A 22,491-nucleotide genomic window follows, 5' to 3' on the forward strand; every position below is an offset into this window, starting at 1 on the left:
CCCCTCTGTAAAAATCCTCAAATTCTCTCCTTTGTGCTTCAAAGAATTGAGCCTTAGTGGGAGGTTCTGGATACTCATTCTGGTTCAAGCTAAGTAATTACAAGACCTTTGAAAACAACTGTATATACACCTAACCTTGCCTCATTTTCTTCAGCTATACATGGAGTGTTGAGCAGAAACCCTCACACAGGACCACAAAAATGCTTGTCTAGAAAATGAGCCCGTGACACGGTTCCAGATGCACAGAATGGAAACAGCCGCTTCCTCCGTTCCTGGGAAATTGGCAAAATCAGTACTTAATCTTTACTCTTGAGACTTTAAAAATAAGTCCCTCAAGATACACCACTGAGCCCAGTTTTCAGACTGGTATGCATGTGTGCAAGGCAGTGTCCATATTAAAACACACATGCATGTGAATGATATCATGTAGGTGTTTAGCAAAAGGGCTGGAAGGCTGTTCCAGAACCTTCTGAGGCAGATAGGGTGGGAGGACAAGGGAACGTGTGAGGATCTGAAGCTGGCTGTCTTTCCCGTTCAATGCTATATGCTCAACTGCCCTTCGCTCCTTTTAAAACAAGCACACTGCTGTCGTCTCTGCAAGGGGCACATAATATGTGAGGCACACTTCACTCCAGGAGGGGTCAGTTGATAGAGAGGGAGGCTTTCAGGACTGTAGCTGCAGGGCTAATGGATGGAGGGGCATGGTGCAGAGAAGAAGGGTGTGCATGGGACAGCGACAAGGTCAGTGGTCTGTGCCATGAGACCCAGCTGTGTCTGTTGCTTGTGTCAAGGTCCCTGGCCTCCCCTGGTCTACTTCCCTATGAGTTGCATAGATGTGACAAAGCACTTGCCCCCAGCATAGGGAAGGACTGAGTGAGGCAATAGGTACACAAACGCCATGCCGTATTCCAAAGAGAACTTGAACCCAAGCAGAGTCAGATGAGGCGGGCGTGCATGTGGAGGGAGAAAGGAGAGGGAGCAGCCATTTGGTGCCACTTGGCAGCTTATTACTGCCACCATCCTATTAGCGGGCACTGATTCCTTTGTGTTCTGGGAGAAAAACCAGGCTGAGTGAATCACCTGAGGTCATACAGCAACTGGGTGGCAAGTGTGGCCCAGAGTCGGGGTGCAGAGCCTCTCCTTCCTGTGTGTCCATGCAGCATCCGTCACCTGTTTGTAGGCTGGTGAGTGGCAGTGTCCCAGTGCCAGAATCCTGGGAACTTGTTGCTGCTGGAGACTTCTGAAATTGGTATTCAGCACCAGGATCTCCCCAGAGCTCAGACTCACCAGTGCCCTGTGCTGCACCCACTATGAGCCAAATCCTGGGCCAGGGACTGGAGTACAGAATGCCACTCGCCAGCATGGAAGACTCTAAGCCCTTAGCCTGCTTACCTTACTGAAAACTCACTGCAATCCAACTTCCATTCCTAAGTGCCTGCAGTTATGGCCACCTTTGAAAGCAGCGTGCATACCCTAATGCATACAGAATACCATGGAGGGTTTGCTCAAGTCTCTTTGAGGGAGGCATCTTCACTCTGTGTGTAGAAGCTCTTCCTATACTGGGCCAAGATGTGGATCAAAATGTGGCCTTCTGTCAATACCCTCCTCATCCCCCAACTTAAGGAATGTTGGAGACTGTGATGGTGTGGTTTCTCATTACTATCCAGCGTTTATCAGAGGCCCAAGGTTCAGCTAATCTCGTTGGTTTCTTTTTTTTTTTCTACCCTAAGGAACACAAGAAGATGAGAAGGACAGTAGCCCAGGCCTGGGTTGAGAGCCACCCACAGGCTACAGAGGAAGAATTTAGTCTGAGCTCTGGGCAGCACGGTTTAGGGTTCTCAGCCTTCCTAGTGCTGCGACCCTTTAATACAGTTCCTCAAGGTGTGGTGACCTCAACCATACAATTATTTTCATTGCTACGTCATAGCCATAATGTTGCTACTGTTATGAATTGAAATGTAAATGTTTGGGGGGACAGAGGTTTACCAGAGAACCGCTGACTTCAAGGCTCTTTTTGACCCTGATTCTCTCTACTTGAAGATGCCTGAAAATCCTTGGGCAGAAAAACTGAAAGGCCCAGAGCTGCCTCCAGGGCCTGTCAAGGGAGAGTCACTGGGAGCTGATGGGACTGAGACACTTTACCATTCACACATTTACTCCTTTATGAATACTTCTGCCTGGCCGCATCCTGTCTGTGGTGCCTCATCCTCACCCACTGAGGTCCAAAGGCTTTCTTCATTGCCCTGGGCCAACTCCCAGACCCATCTTAACGGACACTCACTTTCTGCTGTGAAGCTTGCTAACTCCTGGCTCTGTGGCCCTTGATTAATGTTTCCTAATTCAAGTCTGGTATTTCTCTACAATAATTATATATCTGTATGTGCAAAACACACACACACACACACACACACACACACACACACATACACATACACTTTTAGGTTGACCCTTGAACAATTCCTTTCTTCTCTAGAATGCCAACAACATCAATGTGTCCTATGCAAAATGTTTTGTGCATAGGAAAAAAGCCGGGTATCTCAGGTGCTCTGAGAAGGGTCTAAGGTCTGTGCTCTTTTGAGCTCTGGAGTGAGAGGATTTGGCAGTGAACTACACACATTCTGTGAGCATATCTCTATGCACACTGGCTGTTAACTACAGTAATAAACAAATAATGAAAATGCCCCATTACCAATTCCAGCCATAATCTGAACAGGCCCCTGTTTAATTGACATGTAAGTGATTATCCAATACTAACTACTGGCAATGCCATAAGGTGGCTTTTAGAGCTGTTGAGGAGCAGGACACCTCACTAGCATTGGCACTTACAGAGTATTCCTGGGAAGCGTGGTGATGCCTGCTCTGAGTGCCCAGGACTGGTAAACAGTTGCTTTGGCATAGCTGATGCTTCAGGATACATGGCTTTTTTTTTTTAAAGCTTTCTGGGCATGCATTTTTCTTTTTCTTTTTTTAAAACTGAGTTATTGAGATAAAATTAACATATCATAGTTTGCACATTTGAAGAACACACTTTAATATCTCATAGTGTATTTGAAGTCCTATGGCCATAATCATGCCTAATAATTAAAACTTTTGTCTCCCCCCTACCACAGTTAATAACATTTATTCTTTTTTATAACTCTTATTCTTATTTGTCTATATCCATCACTGCCCCCTCAAGTTCCCCTGAACCCAGGCTATCTCTGATCTCCTAGTTCTATGACTTGCTTGTTCTGATCATTTTGTACATATGGAACCAAACTGTATTGTCTTGTGAGTAGCTTTTTTCTTCCAACATAAATGCCTTCGATGCCCATCTTCTATGTAGCAGATACCAGCAGATTCAAAGGATTCTTTCCTTTAGGTTGTCGATTACCTGTAGGTAGAGTTTTCCTGCCTGGCCCACAGTCAGGATATATCTCTTTCACCTGCCAGTCCCACAGCCTCTCAGACCCGACCAAGTAAACACAGAGACTTATGTTGCTTTCAAACTGTATGGCCATGGCAGGCTTCTTGCTAACTGTTCTTATAGCTTAAATTAATCCATTTCCTTTAATCTATACCTTGCCACATGGCTCGTGGCTTACCGGCATCTTCACAAGCTGTTTCTCATCGTGGCGGCTGGCAGTGTCTCTCTGACTCAGCCTTCCACTTCCCAGCTTTATTCTCCTCCTTGCCCCGCCTATACTTCCTGCCTAGCCAACGGCCAATCAGTGTTTTATTGATTAATTAGCAACACATTTGCCATACATCCCACAGCTCTCAGAATAGAAGGTGTGCTGTCCTCCCCGAGCAGCAGATGGACTTTTCTGTTTGTCCTATCGTGAACAGTGCTACTGTGAACAGCCACGGCTATGGACAGGTTTTCAGTTCCTCTTGTCCTGTGTCTAACAGTAGAATGCCTGTGTCCATTAAAGTGCATATGGCATCTCTGTGTTTAGTGTTTTGGGAAATCCCAAACTATTCTGGGGTGGCTATACCATTTTGCATTCCCACCAACCAGGTATCAGGGTTCCAACTTCCTCACATTCTTCTAAACACTTAATATTACCTGACTTCTTTGTTTTATGTGTGAAAGATATTAGAATTAAAATGAAGTCACTAATGATTAATCATTAAAGCTAGGAGGGTATGGTGAGGGCACCTCATACCTGTGTGTCTGATGAGAGCTACCACAGAAGGCTGCCAGAACCATGACTCTGTCCTAAGGCCATCACAAACTGACACCACACACATGAGATAATTTTTTCAAGGATGTCTGCCCATCAGCTGCCTGGTCAGCCTTGGGTTGCTGTCACTCTTGTCATTGACCCAAGAGGACAGATGTTGCAATGATGCATCCTCTTCTGTCTTATCTCTAGAGACCCTCATTTTTTTGCTCCTGTGTATTCCCACTGCAGTGTTCAATCCCAGACAAGTTCATCACCCTGGGAATTGTCTCCACTTTTCCAAAGCCTAGTGTGGCTTTGACTCTCATGTGTTTAATGAGTGATAGCATGAAGGGTTTCCTCCATGCTTGTTGGCTTCTCGTGCAGCTGCTTTGCAGAACCGTCTCTTCTAATCCTTCACTTGCTTCTTTGTTTTATTTTTGTGTTCTGAAACAAGTTCTTGCAGAGCCCAGGCAGACCTCAAATGTGCTATGTAGCTAAGGCTGGCTTTGAGTTTCTGATCCTACTGCCTCCATCCTGAGTGCTAGGAATACAGGTGTGTACAACCATGGCCAGCCAGCTCATTTGCCCATTTCTAGAGATGGATTATTTGGATTTTTATCATCCACTTGTAAAAATTCTTCATGTATGACTTATAAATGCTCTTTATGTATTTTGAACACAAATCTCTTGTTCTACACACGCATATAGGTACTCATGTGCATGCACACAATGTGCACACATACAATTTTTGAATACTAACATCAAATTTTAGATTAAATATACAACCAGACAAGAAGCAACGTCTTTCTTCTTCTAACTCCCAAATCAGACATTTAATGTCAGCAAAATAATGCCTTCTATTTTGCCTAAAGTGATAATTCTAATGTTTTTTTTGTGGGGTTCATTTTGTTTGTAAATTTGCTTTATTTTCATAAGTGTATGGAGCTATCTACAAGGTGTGGAGCTGAATGATGGTTTAATTTTTAAACATAATGAAATAATATCATAATAAGTATAACTTAAAACATATAAGTATAACTTAAGAAGTAGCTCTTCATTTTTAAAACCCTGCCTCAGCCTGTAAATTTCACAAAACATGGTGGTTTGCATGAGAATGCTCCCTACAGGCTCACATATTTTAATGTTATCAGGGAGTGGAACTGTTTGAGAAGGATTAGGAGGTGTGACTTTTTTGGAGGAGGTGTGTCAGTGGGAGTGGGCTTTTTGAAGTTTAAAAAGCCCATGTCAAGCCCAGTCTCTCTCTCTCTCTCTCTCTCTCTCTCTCTCTCTCTCTCTCTGCCTGCCACCTGTTCATCAGGATATAAAGCTCTCAGCTACTGTTCCAGCACCATGCCTGCCTACTTCCTACCATAATGATAATGGACTAACCCTCTGAAATTGTAAGCAAGCCCTGAATTAAATGCTGTCTTTTATAAGAGTAGCCTTGCTCATGATATCCCTTCACAGCAATAGAACAGTGACTAAGATTCAAGGTAGCACAGTGTCTGTCCTATTCAACATAGAATTCTACGACCAGCACTGTTCTGATTAATGAAAGATGTTTACTGTATAAAAATTGAGTGGATATGTGAGTATGCCCTACTTTCAGCCCTCTGAGAGCTATCACACATGGATAATACTACTTGGCCTGCCCTGTAAGCCTAGCACTGTGGGAAAGAACACATGCTCCATCATTTCCCCAACATCCCCACACATGCACCCATGCCCCACCCAGGATGCCCTCAAGTTTTTGTGTTGTTGTTTCTTTTTTGGTGTTTTGAGACATGGTTTCATGTATCTAAAACCGGCCTATAACTTAGTATGTAGCCAAGGATGACCTTGAACTTTTGATCTTTCTATATCCACTTCCTAAGTGCTAGGTTTGCACCACCACCACATCAGATTTATATACTATGGGAGATTGAACCTAGAGTTTGTGTACACACTAAGCAAGCACTCTACTAACTCAAGTTACATCCTCAGCCCTGCCCCTGCTTTTGACCTGGATCTTCCAGGGAAGAGCAAAACTTCGCTGTATATGAACAATTCCTGGACTCTACATACTGTACCTTCCATCCCCTACATAACCCTACAGGGTGGTAACTGACATCTCATTTTGCCAGTGAAGAAACAAGGAGAGTCATTCTGCTAGTGTGAGGTGCAAGCCTTTGTCTTGCTGTTCCAGACGGTGATGAGTCCTATTAATTAATCCAAGTTATTTGCAAGTTTGCTGAGATGGACCAGGAAGTCCTACCAGCCAACCATTTCTTTTTCCTTTTAAAGAGGAAGAATTTCCAACAACATCTGAGGGTCATATTTTGTTTGTTTGTTTGTTTTTTCAATGTTATCAATTTAACAGTTTGGATCTGCCATGTGTCCAGCTGTGTGATCAGGACAGAAACAAATGGTTCCGGCATTATGCTGAAGTCCATGAAGTGAATCACTTGGAATACTGCTTCCTTTACCTCAAGAGCATTCAGACAGCTATGTGGAGCCACACCAATGGTCCTTGCCATTCTATGATCCCCATTCCCCTCCCCTCAAGAAAGGTGAGAACAACTTCATGTCAGAAAAAAACTCCTAATGTTTTCCATCATGCACACCAAGCAATCTGAAGGTGTGGGTTGGATGGACTGTGTGGTGAGTCCAATTACATGGGTAGAAATTAGCAGTTGAAGCAGTTGAAACTTGTCTCATTAGGGGGAAAGAATCCAAAAACTTGATCCATTATTTCTGTGTGGGCCCAATCTCTTTCAGGAGGATGGGAGCTCCCACAAACCTCTCTCTGCCTGTCAGGAACAGTGAGGGGGACTACCTTGGGTCCTGAAAATGTCACTCCCTCTCTCTCTGCTGCCATGGAAAGCCCTGAAAAAGATACAAATCAGATGACAGAGCCTCATGTGAAGACACTGGCCTCTGGCTAATGACAGATTCTGAACTCTGATCATCTCAGGCAGCAGAAGTCTTAGAGCTGAGCTGCTGGACCTTCAGCAAGGACAGCAGGACCCTCAATGTTCCCATACATGCTAAGCACCTGCAGCCAGAGAAGATTCTCCAGTGGGAATCCCTTGGGCTTCATGAAAGCACCCTGCTCCAGATTCAAAAGAAACAAAGCAGATTAGAGGCTAGTCACTCAGACTTGCAGGCTGGGATGGCCAGGAAGCTATTTCAAACCTTCTTCACACTCCATAGTTTTCTGTGGCTAACTGAAGCGCTTGGTTCTAACCTTTGCTTAGTGCAGGCACATGTTCCTCTCTTCTGATTTGCAATCATCCATTTTTAATGCCTGGAGAAATGTCAACTCTCGGCACCATTGGCCTCTTCAAGTGTTTTATTGTGACCAATAATGCTAGTGCACTTAAGGAAGAAAGCATTTGGTTAGACCAATAAAAATTAGCTAATTAGCTTTTTCAAATAAACAAATTTTTGAGGCACAGATGATTGACAGGCTGTTTCCATTTTCATTAGGCCATTTGTTTTTGTCTTTAGAGGCAAAAGGCCAGAACATGTGGGCTGAACTTGATGCAGAGCTAGTGCGTGCCTGAAGGTACTTACAGAGACTTTTCTGCCCTCTGTCTCCCTCGAGTGCTTATGGCCTTTAAATGGATTTTTCATAACATGAGGGGAGGAATGAATTTTTTATAAATCAAAAGGATATTGCATTAGTTACTTTCCTCATTCTTATGACTAAATATCTAACAACTTAGAAAAAGAAAGATTTCTTTGGGCTCATGGCTTTAAAGGTATTGGCTCATTGTAGCAGGAAGGCATAATAGAACAAGCAGTTGACATCATGATGGACAGGAAGTAGAGAAAGGGGGATAAAGAAAAGGCCAGGAAAAGATATAGACCCCAAAGACAGCCAATAGTGACCTACTTCTTCCAAGTAGGCTCCATCCCCTAGGTTTTACCACCTCCCAATAATGCCATCATATTGTGAACCCAGTATGTGTTATTCCATTGATTAGATCAGAACCAGGTCAATCTGATTGTACCTGGAGGAGTGCTTTCCTAATCTGCAAGGACTTCTTGATGCAATCTAATTCACAAGATTAATCCTGGCAACACCGATCCTGGTAGGATTTTTAAAGAAATTCCAAACTCTCTGTCTGAGAATGAATGGTACAGTGTGTTCATGCCTATAGTTAAAGCCTCTCTCAGCTTTGAAGGGAGATGCCCATAGCCAATGCATAGCCTTAATAGGTATCTGAATGTGCAGGAGGATCTGAGCCATGACTGTGGTAGGGACTTAAGACCTGACATTATATATTCCCATTATCTTTCGTGGGGTGCCCACTATAATTTAGAAATCCTTTCTGGAACTGGAAATGGAAACATCAGTTTGGGTAAGATGCTATCTGTGATCTGGAGGAGTTTATGACACTCTCGTGGGACATTTGTCAGTCACTGTAACATAGGAAGAGAGGGTCTCACCACCTCAAAGAGATGTCATTTTCTAAGAGCCTCAAGGACACCTTCATGGCATTTGGGCATTAGGAAAGGACATCATGAAAGGATGATGTGACAGTTAATGTTAATTGTCAACCTGACAGAATCTAGACTCAGCTGAGAGATGGTCCTCTCGGCTTGCCTATGGGAGATTATCTTGACAGCAGTGATTAAGGTGGGAAGCATTTGCCCACTGTGGGCAGGCTGTTTTCTGGAGGGATATCCTGGGCTATGTACCTGGAGAGAGGGGCCTGGGCAGCAGCACACATTCACCGCTCTCTGCTTCCTGACTGCGGAGGTGAAGCTGCCTCAAGTTCCCATTACCTTGACTTCTCTGTAATGATGGACGGTACCCTTGAAATGTAAGCTATAATAGCTATAAAACCCTTTCTCCCTTAAACTGCCTTTCTCAGGGTATTTTCTGGCATCAACAGGAAAAAGAACAGATAAACGGCATTCCTATAAACTTTGAAGGAGAATGCAAGAGTTCAAGGGTGTGGAATAAGGGCAAGACTGAGGGCTGGTATAAGAAAATATCCAAGTGATGTTCTAGGTTGAATAAGGGAGAAGGGTACTTTCACCTCCCTCCACCAAGTACTGGAATTATTGAACTGAGAAAACACTTAATAACTGGCCAATTGAACTTTCAAGGGAGCCAAGTATCAGAGCCAAGGAGGGGCTGGCGAGAAGGGAGAACAAGTACCCTGGTTTGATGGAAACTGGGACCCTAGGAAAGGAACAGTGTGGGGAGAGCTGGTTAAAGAGCTTAGTCGGAGTCTGGAACCTTCTCCTGCTCTGCTCTGTCATTAGGTACTGGCTGTCCACACCAGCTGAGGGTGGGATAAAGGCCAAGCTGCTCACTGCTCCTGGAAATCAAGAGAGGGTTTTATTCCTATTGGCTCCCAGTGGGGGCTAAAAAGCCAGGAGCAGATTTTTGAGAATCACATGAACAAATAATGACATTTCTGTTGTCTTTAGTTACACTGTAGGGGCCCCAAAACTAAAGACCCTCGAATCACTTAGGCCTCCAGCACCGAGGGGTAATAACACTGGTTTTTACTCAAGGTCTTCATGCTCTTCCTACGTCCTTTGCGCTCAGGTAGAGGTGCCTTCCAATATATCCAAAGGAACAGCCGTGACCCACATAGAGCTGAGGATGCTCCAAACTTCTCAGACCCTTCTGGGACTGCCTTCCCCATTTTAGAAAAGGATGAGTCAAGGCGGATGCGGACAGAGGCAGGACTGTGTCAAAAGTGGCGCCGAGGGAGCTGGCACCGTGCTCTCTCCTCCTGGGGCGTGACTGCGGATCTCATCCTTGAGTGGCTGCAGCTCGGAAAGATCTTCCGAGAGACAATATGAGTCACCAGTAACACTGGCTTCCTTCGACAGCTTTTGACAGGCGGTGAACCGTGCATACCACATCGGAACACAAATGCAACTCTGCCTTGAACTACAGATTCCTGCCTCAACCCTTCAGGAGCCAGCCGAGGACAGAGTTGGCTTTACCCCGGGTCTCCAAATCACAGACTGTTAGATTTGGGGGCTGCATCAGCATTCATGCAGTTTAATGTTACCAGCTTTGAAATGCACAAGTACTTCTCAAACGTCCACCATCCTTTTCGCTGGAGACCTTCCAGAGATGAGTATCTTACTACATGAATCACCCAGCGTGGGCACAACCCGCCACCAAGTCCACCCACAGTTCAAACCTATGCATTTCCAAAGCTACTTAGCCATGGAAGTCGAGGACTGTAATTTTGTTCATTTCAGTTAATGCCGCTTGGGGTCAAGATGACCACCCTGAGTCTGTAGCTGAAGAGGCCAACGGAATGGAGAGCAGAGGAATCGGCCCTTCAGTGTGGCGTTCACGGGCACAGCTGGCCAGAGCAGTTTTCATTACAGCCTCACATTGCAGGCCTGGTCCTGAGCTCCATCTTCTAAAGCCTGGTTGTGTGTGGTGGTCCTTCTGACTTCCCTCCCTTCCTCCCTCACTCTGAGTGCCCTATTCTTTGGCCGCCACTCATGCTCCTGCTGGGTGAGTCCTCCTCCTCCTCCATTTCCATAAAGCTTTACTCTGCCTCTCCGTCATCTCTGTCATAGAACTCAAGCTCCTGGGTGGTGTTGAGGCTCCAATCCAGCAGCCCATAGACGCAGCTTGCCCCATCAACTCATGTATTCTGCTCTCAAGAAGTCTCATACTCCAATGTTCTCACCTCTCCAAGCTTTGTCCTTCCTGCCCTGGACGTCCTTCAAGACCTGAGGCTACTTTCCCTTTAAAGATGCTCTCAGACCTCAGCCCTGAGCTGCTCTTCCTGGATCCCCGCTCCAGGCCATTCCATACCAAGTACTGTGTTGTAGGAGCACTCATATGCACAGATATGTCTGTGTCTATACCATGTCCTCTGAAGAGATGTGTTCCCCGGGGGCTGTGATGGTTAATTTTGTCAACTTATCACAATGTAAAATTCCCTAGGAGAAGGGTCTACATGAGAGATTGTCCAGACCAGTTTGGTCTGTGGGGCACCTGTCAGGGATTGTCTTTATTGCATTTATTGAGGAGAAAAGGCCTGCCCATTGTGGCCAGCACCATTTCCTGGGGTTGGGTCCTTGTCTGTATAAGTGTAGATGGTGCTGAGCACACCTTTCTCCTCTCTGCTCTTGACTATGATGGGATTTGCTGCTTCAAGTTCTTGCCTTGACTTCCTTGCAACAGTGGAATGTAACCCAGACCTATAACCTGAAGAAACCTTTTCTCTCTTAAAGTTAGTTTGTTGGGGTGATTTGTCAGCAGTAGGAATGAAACTGAGACAGAGGCTGCCAGGCCTTACTCATATGTCCTTAGTGTCTGATGGAGCAGGTGATCAGTGTACAGTACGTGCATCGCAAATAAGTGGATGAACAAAGACAGAGCCCATGCCTTTGTATCTGCATGGAGCCACCAGGCAGAAGCCAATCAGTACCACTCATGACTGGCAGCCATGGCAGGTTCTTCTCAGGCCCAGCAGACCAAAGGAGCAAGAAGGAGTCAGTTGTGAAGACAAGATAGGAACACCAGGTGAGCACTGGTCTTTTTCACGATTGCGCTCTGCTCTGTGTAACTTCAGAAATGACATGCACGCAGGAGGGCTCTGCAAGCATTGACCTGACTGGGTCTGGTCTGGATGAGCGCTTCATAAAGGCACAGAGAACTGCAACAGACAGCCTTCCACAGGAACCAGCAGGAGAGCAGCCTCTCCTGTGATGTCAGCACGGGTCTCACTTCATCTGCTTCCTGAGCACCTGCTGAACCCTCTTGAGGAGGGCCTGAGACTTGCATGTCTTTGTACTCATCACTGGGTTTACACAGCATCCACTTTGCCTGCTATGAGCACTACCAGTGTGGTGGAAAGGGCACTGGATTCCCACAGAGACTGTGAGTGCTGCCTTAGTATTTACTGACTGTATGGTTTGATCAAACCATCCCACTTCCCCACACACACATTCTTCTGCAGAATGGAGCCAGTTGTCTCGTCTTAAGGAGGAGATGATGCATGGACATAAGCCAGGGTTCAAGAGCAATGAGTTTCCACCCTCTAGCATCTTCACTTTCTGAAGAAAGATTGCAACAGGTCTTTGGGGGCAGTGATTGCTGTTAGACTTAAGCCAGGGGATGATCAGGACACACTTGCCAAGTCCATCTTCAGCCCTCTCCATTTCCATCCTTACAGTCACCTCTGCGGTCCCTGCTGCTATGGGAAGAGACAAACATCTTACTAGCAGTGTCCAGATTCCAGGGGAATAACAGGTGTCAGACCTCAGGTTGCTAGTCTAGGAGGCATCAGGGGACTAGGACTGCCCCCCCCTATCTTAACTAAATGTGCCCCTCCTCCATACCTCTCCCACATTCTTTAAGTTTAAACATTAACAAGATTCCTTCCTTCTTCGTTGTACAAGACATGTCCTCCCTGACTCCTCCCTCAAAAACACTGAAATTGTTTCCTATAATACAGAGCTAGAAAATCCAAGGCAAAGATTCCTGAAATTCCAGTATAGTCAATGCAGTTTTTTTTTTAATTTTTATTTTGCAATACAATTAAGTTCTACATATCAGCCACAGATTCCCTTGTTCTCCCCCCTCCCGCCCCCCTCACCTTCCCCCCAGTCCGCCCCCCATTCCAATCTCCTCCAGGGCAAAGCCTTCCCCACAGACTGAGATCAACCTGGTGGACTCAGTCCAGGTAGGTCCAGTCCCCTCCTCCCAGGCCGAGCCAAGCGATCCTGCATAGGCCCCAGGTTTCAAACAGCCGACTCATGCAATGAGCACAGGACCCGGTCCCACTGCCTGGATGCCTCCCAAACAGATCAGGCCAATCAACTGTCTCACCCACTCAGAGGGCCTGATCCAGTTGGTGACCCCTCAGCCATTGGTTCATATTTCATGTGTTTCCGTTTGTTTGGCTATTTGTCTCTGTGCTTTATCCGACCTTGGTCTCAACAATTCTCGCTCATATAAACCCTCCTCATTCTCGCTAATTGGACTCCCAGAGATCCACCTGGGGCCGTTTCAAAAATACAAATATTATAGTATTTCTTTGTATCATCTCAAACACACTAGGACAATGTTCCTGTGCATTGACATTTATCTCTTGCCCCCAAACTGATGAGAATGTCTTCACTGTGCAGAGAAAGCCCTGGATTGCCAGGAGTTGATACAATTTAGGTGAAAGAGGTCTGTGGAAATGGGGAAATGATGGTCCTGCAAAAACTCTGAGACAAGGTTGGAAATCACAGGCATCCTTGAATTTCATCGTCTTCTTTCTACTCTCATTGAATCAGGTCAAGCCTGGTTGTCTGGGATGACTATCCTATCTCTTTGAGAGATAGTGGAATCCCTCAATCTTGTCTGAAATGCATGAACAGTAAAACCACATAAATGTTTGGTGAATCCCTGGTGTTTTAGGCTAGGTGACATACAGTGGTGAGTAGGTAAAGACAGTAGGAAAGAGCACCTGGTCCCCAATTATTGAATATTCCCCAAATTTGGAAATTGTCTTAGTTTGTTATCTATTGATGTGACAATAAAAAAAAAATAAAATAAAATAAAATAAAAAAAACACTGAAATTGCTTCTTTGCCCTCCTGGCAGTCCAAATGCTTATCCTTTCTCATAGAAACTTGTCACACTCTCTGGAGTTAAATAAGTGTTTTGGCCTCCAGGAATAATCTTCTTCAGTGTCCCCTAACAAATTCAAGACTTTATAATCTCCTCACGGATGTGTCCCCTCCCTTTCTACTCCGCCCAGCCCGCCTCCTCCCCACCTCCACTACTCATTAAAGGGACTCTCCTTGTGAGTCTCTGGTCCTGGCCTGAAAGAAGGTTGGTGGGTCAGGGATGGACTGCAAGCTTGGGAGCTGCAGATTAAAGAGAAAATGGAATGCCCAAGGTTCTGGCGGGAACAAACAAAGAAACAAAACCAGTAAATTTCCTCCCAGTCTGGGGGAACCAGGACAGGTGTCTCGTCTGCCTTGCTCCTCTTGCACCCTGAAAGACATTATTCTATCTCCTTTCAGATTCATGCATTTGGCTGAACAGACCGGTGTTATGGCTTGTCCAAAGGTAACGCGTCTTTCTTCTCCCTTCACTTGCACTGTTCAGTGGCTTAGGTGTGCCTTTGTGTTTATTCATGCTGTTTGGAGTTTGAGGGTTTCTTGGACAGTTAGGCTGATGTGTCTTGTCACCTATGGACTAGTTCCAGCCGTCATTTTTTGGAGAATGCCTCTAGCCCATTTCCTCTTCACCTGTGACTGTAATTACAGTCATACCAATAGACCCTACCTAGTATGTCTCTCAGGCTTGGCACTGCCTATCACAATGCTACAACTAGGTTTAGTGCTGGTCTGCTAACTTCATTCCAAATCAGAAATGCACCAAGAAGCAACTAATGACAGCCTGTCTGAGCAGCCTATGGATTACAAAGTAAATGACAAGAGAATTAGAGAACAATTAGTGCATTCATGATCAAAACATCCCATAAGGAAGATTCAGCTAAAACAGCATTCACTGGACAGTAGATAGCTTACATGCACATAATAAAAGAAAAGTTGGGGCCTGGAGAGATAGCTCAGTGGTTAAGAGCACTTGCTCCTCAATCATGAGGACCAGAATGAGGACTCCTCAATCATCAAATCCCAGCACCTGTTATGGGGTCCCTGAAGATAAAAACTCCCAAGATGCCTGAATATGTCCTGTAGAGTATTTACTGTGCCAGACAGATTAGTGGGAAACAGCATCGACTTCCAGTTTCTTTGGGTTTTTAAAGGCAAAAGTCACAATTGTGATGTATACAGAAAGGCAATGGTGGGCATCTGCAGCAAGCAAGCTTGTCTACAGAGGTGGAGAGATAGCAGTTAGGTGGCCAATCAGTTCTCATAACCTTTAGGTCAAAGACACATTGTATAGGAATGTATGGCTGGTCCAGAAACCAGTTCACCCATGACAGTTTTAGCATTTAGTGTATTGTTGGAATATTTTCATGAGATGGTGTAACTATAGTTCAGTAGCTTAATACATAACCACATGAGGCAGTTCACAAATACCTGTAACTCCATCTCCAAGGAGTCCAACACCATTTTCTGGATTATGTGGGCACCTGTCCCCACATGTATACGTATACTAACACAGACATATGCTCACATACATAAATAAAATAAAATCAGTTTTAAGAGAGAAGTTTTTCAAACTCATGTAATCTAAGTTTCTCTCTTAAGACACCAGAGGGAAGAGCAAGGCGGGTGCAGACTCGGCAGGAAGAAGGGTCCACAAGGCATGGAAAGCCAATGAGACAGAAGCCTGAGCCAAAGTTAGCGAGACACATGGCAGTCTTGTTCGATTACTGTTAATTCAAAAATGGGCAAACCTTTAGCTAAACTGATCGGGAAAAATGAAGGAGGCTGTTAATGTTCTGGTGACTGGGCACTTGTCCAGGATCCACAAAGTCTTGGATTTCATCATCAGCATCAACAGAAAAGGAAGAAGATGGAAAATGTGAAGATGGGGGAGAGGGAAATACATGAGAAGGGAGGGGGGAGGAAAAGGAGGAGGAAGAGGGAAAGGAGGAGGGGGAAGGGGAGGAAAAGAGAACGAGGAAGAGGACCATGTTACAAACGTGAGCAAAAGACTGGGATGATATTAAATAGCTAACGGTGATATTTTTGCAAACCTTTATATTGCTATGTTGACAATACGGATGTGATAGAAGAAATCAGCACAGGCCCAGACAAGTAAAAACTACCAGAACAGATTCAAGAATAGGGAAATCTGAGTGGATCATTCGTCATTGAATAAATTGAAGACATGATTAAAAAAAATTTCCCATCATTCCAATGAAACTGCAGCCACACATTTTTACAGAAATCAGCAATTTGGATCAGTATCTGTCAAATAAGTTGAATTCATTTTAAGGATATCTCTACAAAGACAGCTGTAGTCCTAAATTCCTTTGCTAATGATGCTTTTAAACATATAAGTACTACAATTTGTTGGTCAAAGTCAAGGACCTGGAACAGTGAAAACAATTTTGAAAAATAAATTGAAGTTCAAGACATTTGCCTGATTTCAAAGCCTACTTTGAAGTTATGATAATCATATAATCAAAATGTAGCTGTATTGACACAGAAACCCAATAAACTCACAAACAGGACAGAGATCCCAGAAAGAGGCCTGCATATGTGTGACTGGTAAGAGGACCCCCTCAGATCTTAGCACAACTGACTCCATGGTAGAACCATTCAGGCCATAAAACTCAGCACATAGACAGCCCCACCAGCCAAAATGAAAACAAGGACCCAATCCACCAAAGTCCATAGTTCTGGGAAAGTCTCTAAATGCACTAACCTTGCTTTTTGGGTTCTGTAGTTCTACTTCTGGCCAGATGTTCCTGTTAACTGAAGTATGTCAACCCAGGATATGGTTTTTGTACTTAAAAGCTCACCCGGAGAAAGGATCGGGGCTACAGTGGGATCCTGAACACCCAGTGTAGTTGCCAGCCAGATAATGAAGACTTTGTATTGGCTTAAACTTGTGTCTGAGCAGTCTTCTCTGGCGGATACCCCACAACATGACTGAGTGAAATTTGGCAGAGCTTCCAATGTTAACCAATGAGGAAAGAATAGTTCTTTTCCAATATGCTATGTTGCAAATACTAAAGAGAAAATAAATGAACTTTATTATTTCATATCTATACAAATACTAAGCTTGAAATATATCTTTGACCTAAACTCTAAGGCAGAAACTGCACACCTTTCACTACAGCACATTCAACACCTTATAGAGTGGAGAAAGTTCATGGGACCCAGCAAAGTATGCACCACACCTACAAACAGATGAAATGGATCTCATCAAAATTAAAATCTTGCTAAAGACTTTTTCAAAAAGATGAAAAGAGCAAAAAAACACATTTGTTATTACATATCTGACAAAATTCTTACAGCCAGAACACCTGCAATGTGAGAATAAACACAACCCCAGATTTTAAACACATATGAAGCCAGATGTGGTGGCTAAGTTTGTAATTCCAGCCCTCAGGAGACAGGTGCAGCTGGAATGTGAATTCCAGGCCAGTCTGGGCTACACAGCAAGATCTTGTCTCAAGAAAGAAAAAAAATGCATGAAATTTGAAGAAATAATTCATGCAAGATGTGAACGGCAAATCTAATAATGTAAAAATGGCCAATAGCATTTATCATGAAGGGAATAAAAAACACTGACGGCATAATGTAACTGATAAATATCAAAAATGAAAAATTAAGAATAAGTTGTCACTATCAAGCATTGACGTTTGGCTGGTGGGAATAAGAAATGAATTGGAATACAATTCTATAATTTCCAATTAAGAACACATGACTCACATGACCCAGCCATTGTGCTATGTGTGGATGGCAACATTCACAAACAGAGTTTTACACAGTGTTCTTGGCAACTTTATTCATGATGTCCCCAAATCAGAATCATGTGACTATCCCACAGACAGAAGGATAAACAAACTTAGATAGTCCCACAGTGGAGTATTACTGGGGAATGAAAAAATAACTTCTGAACCTTTCCTATTTCTATTTCAGAGAGATGTAAAGAAAGAAACACCTGCTCATGAAAGAGAGTGAGAGTGAGCAAGAGAAAGGTGGGAGGGAGGGAGAGAGCTAACAGATTTAAAAAAAAAAAAAGGATTCTATTAAGTCCAGGTGGGTGAGTCTATAAATTTATTAGGGTAGCTTACAGAAGCATAGGTAACTTGCTAGCTGTCATATCATAAAAAAAGTCCCAATCTCAGCACAGCTGACTCACAGACAGCTACCCCACACCCAACTGCTTACTCCTTGCATAATATGGAGGAAGGGTCTTGTGGAGATATCACGAGGCTCTTAAAGGCCCACTAAGCCTCCTGAACCTCCCTCCTGATACCACGAAGGTCCATGTGGGTGCCACAGCTACCCTGATTCCAGACAGAGATGCTCATGTCTGGCTACACTACAGACACACAACAGGAGTGAGCCTCAGAACATCACACAATTAAAGACAAAGGTTATACGTTGGCTATTGAACGTTCTAGAAAGCAGTTCCTAAATCTAACCTGTGGTGACCCAAATCAGAGCAGTGGTTCGCGAGGACTGGTGTGTGGAACTCCAGCTTGTTGGGAAAGCTTTCTGAAGCAATAGGAATGTTCTATGTGTTAATGTGATGGATTGACACATGGATGGAAAACTACCAAACTGTGTGCATGAAATGGGTGAGTTTGTTGTATGTAAATTTTACCCCAGTGAAGTTAGAATTGGAGACAGAGCAACAAGAAAAAGTGGTTTAGAGAGAAGAGACTGGTAGTGGGCACTGGGACTGTCCTGTATTTGTCCTGGTTTATACACAAGAGTAATCCATTCATGTATTATTCATCTGCCTTTTGAGAGCAAACAACAGTGGCCGAAATGCCAATGCTAAGGAAGCTCGGACCTCTGCATTCCAGGTCTGCACCGGGTTCCAGTCCCTACTGCAGTTCCAGATCTGATGTGCATGCTCCCTCCCAGAACAGTCTTCCTGGGGAGTCAGCCCCTGCCTGGGTTATGTTTGAGGGTTCGTTATGAGCTTCTGGACCCACAGACTTCAGAATGATTTGAACGTGACTAGGGAAAGGAAGGAAGATCGAGACTGGGTTTTCAAGCGGTGGAAGTCTAGCCTTTCTCCTGCCCCACAGCTACTACCGCCTTGGGACACAGCCACCACGGCCAACCTGCCTTTGTTTATTTCTTTTTACCTTTTATTATGCTAGATAACATTTTGGCAGAGGTACTAAGTGGAGAGAACTGGGGCTGCTCTTTGGTCCAAATAGCTGCCTCTTAACTAGGCTGCAGTGTTCTCAGGATCTTTGGGTTTTTTTTAATAGTTTATTTTTATTTTATGAGCATTGATGTATGTATTTTGCCTGCATGTCTGTCTGTCTGTCTGTGTGAGGGTGTCAGATTCCCTGGAACTGGAGCTAGACAATTGTGAGCTGTCAGGCAGGTGCTAGGAATTGAACCTGGGTCCTCTGGAAGAGCAGCCAAAGTTCTGAACTGCTGAGCCATCTCTCCAGCCCCTGTTCTCAGGATCTTAAAGGGCCAGCGCCAAGACTGTGCACGAAGAACGTATATGTGTGTATACACATGTGTTCCCTGTGTGGAAATCTGTGGACTTCTGACAACCAGTTCTAGATGGGAGATGTTCAGAAGGCCACAGACAGAGGAAGCAATGCCTGTGGCAGCAGGAAGGTGGCACATGGAAGGCACAGGCCCTGCATGGGCTAGGAGCACAAACATTAGGAAGAGAACTAGGTGAGAAACTTACAGGACTAGCCTCAAAGGCTTCTCAGAAACAGCATATACTCAGGACCCATCCTTTAAGAGTGGTTCTCAACCTGTGGGGCTCGACCCCTTTGACAAACCACTATCTCCAAAAATATTTATATTATATCCACAACTGTAGCAACATTAGTTATGAAGTATCAACAAAAATAATCTTATGGTTGGGGGTCACCACAGCACCAGGAACTGTATCAAAGGGGCACAGCATTAGGGAGGTTGAGAACCACTGCTTTAGAAGATCTCCACAGAGCTCATGCCACTCAGGGACTTGGACATTCCAAACTAGTCACTATGAACCAAAGAGATTTGACTGAACCTTTCATGTGTGTGTGTGTGGGGGTGTTCCAGCTGTCCAGGTTAACCTCACACCATACTTGGTGGTGATGGGGGGCTGTAGCTTGAGTTTTCTTGCCTGGCCCACGGTCAGGGCAAATCTCTCTCACCTGCCAGTCCCACAGCCTCAGACCCAATCAAGTAAACACAGAGACTTATATTGGTTACAAACTGTATGGCCGTGGCAGGCTTCTTGCTAACTGTTCTTACAGCTTAAATTAATCCATTTCCATTAATCTATGCCTTGCCACATGGCTCGTGGCTTACCGGCATCTTCACAAGCTGTTTCTCATCGTGGTGGCTGGCAGTGTCTCTCTGACTCAGCCTTCCACTTCCCAGCTTTATTCTCCTCCTTGCCCCGCCTATACTTCCTGCCTAGCCAACGGCCAATCAGTGTTTTATTGATTAATCAGCAACACATTTGCCATACATCCCACAGCAGGGGGCCATTGTTCTGAGACCATAAGGGGAAGGAGACTCCCTCGAGGCCACTGGTGGATGGTCAAGCAGGAGGCTGCTGCCTCCAGGGTAGACACTGGTCCCTGTGCATCCCTTGCCACACTGAGACTCCACACCCTTTTGCCAGCCTTCTCCAGCTTCTTCTGTACAGATCATATTTTTTTTTTCTGGAACAGTTAATGCTGTGGAATCATAGTAGAATCCCCTAACCTGCTCTTTTTCTAAACATACCATGCCCCCAAGGTGACCAGCCTCCGGTCATCTTTTCACTGAGCAGCTAAAGGGTTAGAAGCAACCCTTGTTATGCAGAAGGTCCCCCTGCTGCCAGGCTAAGTGCTGTGATATTTGTAAGGATGGGGTTACCAGAAGGAGTAACATGTACAGCAGGGAAGCCTAGGGACACCAGTCATTTGAAAGTTACATTCAACACATTGTGTCACACTGTCCAGCCAGCCTAGTCAAATCTGCAAACCCCAGGTCCCAGTGAGAGACCCTGTCTCAAAATCAACAATGTGGATGGCTCTTGAGGAACAATGCTGGAGGTTGACTTCTTACCTCCATATGCAAGCACACTTACATGCACGTACATGTACATCTACCTGCATGCATGCACCCACACACATGAATACACACACACACACACACACACACACACACACACACACACACACAGAAAGAGAGAGAGAGGGAAGGAGGGAGGGAGGGACAGAGGGATGGAGGTACATGTTTGCAATCCCATCACTCTGGAAAAAGAATATAGGAAGACCTCTAGCTTATACACACACACACACATACACACACACACACACACACACACACACACACACATACACACACACACACATACACACACACACACACACACACACACATACACACACACACACATACACACACACACACACACACACACACACACACACACACACACACACACAGCCATCTGTCACCGTCACTGGTTATGTTTCTCTTCTTATTCCCTTTGCTTTCTGCCTTTCTCTTCCTGTGTACCTTTTGGGAATGGAGATGTAGTTTAAATGCCTATCTTCATCTTGGCTGCATTAAGGGCAGCCTCCAGCTGGATCACCAAACATGGAGAGTGACATTGAGCGCCACTCTACTGACACATCAGTAGCCCTCCTCGGAAGCTTTCTTAAGATACCTCACCCTGTGGTCTCCACCTGAGTCCACACCCACCAACGGTTGGGCAATGCTTCTTCTGGCTCCTCTTCCTTCTCCCTCTCCTCTGATTTGACTATGGTAGCTTCAGAAACATGCCACTAGTCTGTTGGCTTATTTCTTCTTGTAGCTACAGGCTACTGAGCCAGCAGAGTGGTGGGTACAACCGTGAAGTCTTTGGCCTCTTCCTGGTCTAGATGAGACCTCTTGTTCTACAAGTGGACCTGTATTTCTCTGTCCCAGACTGTCTGTTCTTGTAGGAAGATGTTAGAGGTCTCTGATCTCTTGCTGAGATGAAGATGGATCCCCCAAGCCTCATCTAGCACTCCCAAGCCACACCCACATCTCCCAAGCCTCATCTAGCTTTCCCAAGCCTCACCCTCCTGGAGGACACTCCTTCTCTCAAAGAAGTGGAAATGTTTTCTTGGGCAGGACATACAGTAAGAAGGTGTCTGAGGGTTCAAGCTTGCCCAGGAGAAGGATCCCTTCCCCCGTGCTGACCACATTTACCATGACTAGTTTTTTTGCTTGCTGAGTTTTCTAACAGAAGAAAGAAGCCAGGAGAATTATGGAGCCAAAGCATCAGCATGTGCCGTGGTAGAATTCCGTGTGGAAAGCTGCCTTGGGTGAAGACTGGAAAGGCCAGACAAACAGTTCAAGGTAGGTGAAGCTCATTCATTCATTCACTCCACAAACATGTGTTGGTTAAGCTCAGGGCTAGACATGGAGAAAAAAAAGTCAGAACAAAGAATAGTGTTCACATCAGCCTCTCTGTTGTTGTGCCAAACTACTCTAACCCAAACGAGCCAGGGGTGAGAGGGTTTGTTTTATTTTACAACTGTAGAGCATCTTTGAGGGGAGCCAAGGCAGGAGCCTGAGGCAGAACTGAAGCAGAGACCATGAAGGAGTGCTGCTTACTGACTTGTTTCCCTTGGCTTGCTTAGGCAGCTCTCTAACACAACTCAGAGCCACCCGCCCAGAAGTGACACTGTCCTCAGTGGGCTGGGCCCCCCACATCAATCATCAATGGAGAAGATTCACCACAGGTATGCCTACGG

This window comes from Peromyscus eremicus, chromosome 1, assembly GCF_949786415.1.
Source record: "Peromyscus eremicus chromosome 1, PerEre_H2_v1, whole genome shotgun sequence".
Classification (NCBI taxonomy): domain Eukaryota; kingdom Metazoa; phylum Chordata; class Mammalia; order Rodentia; family Cricetidae; genus Peromyscus; species Peromyscus eremicus.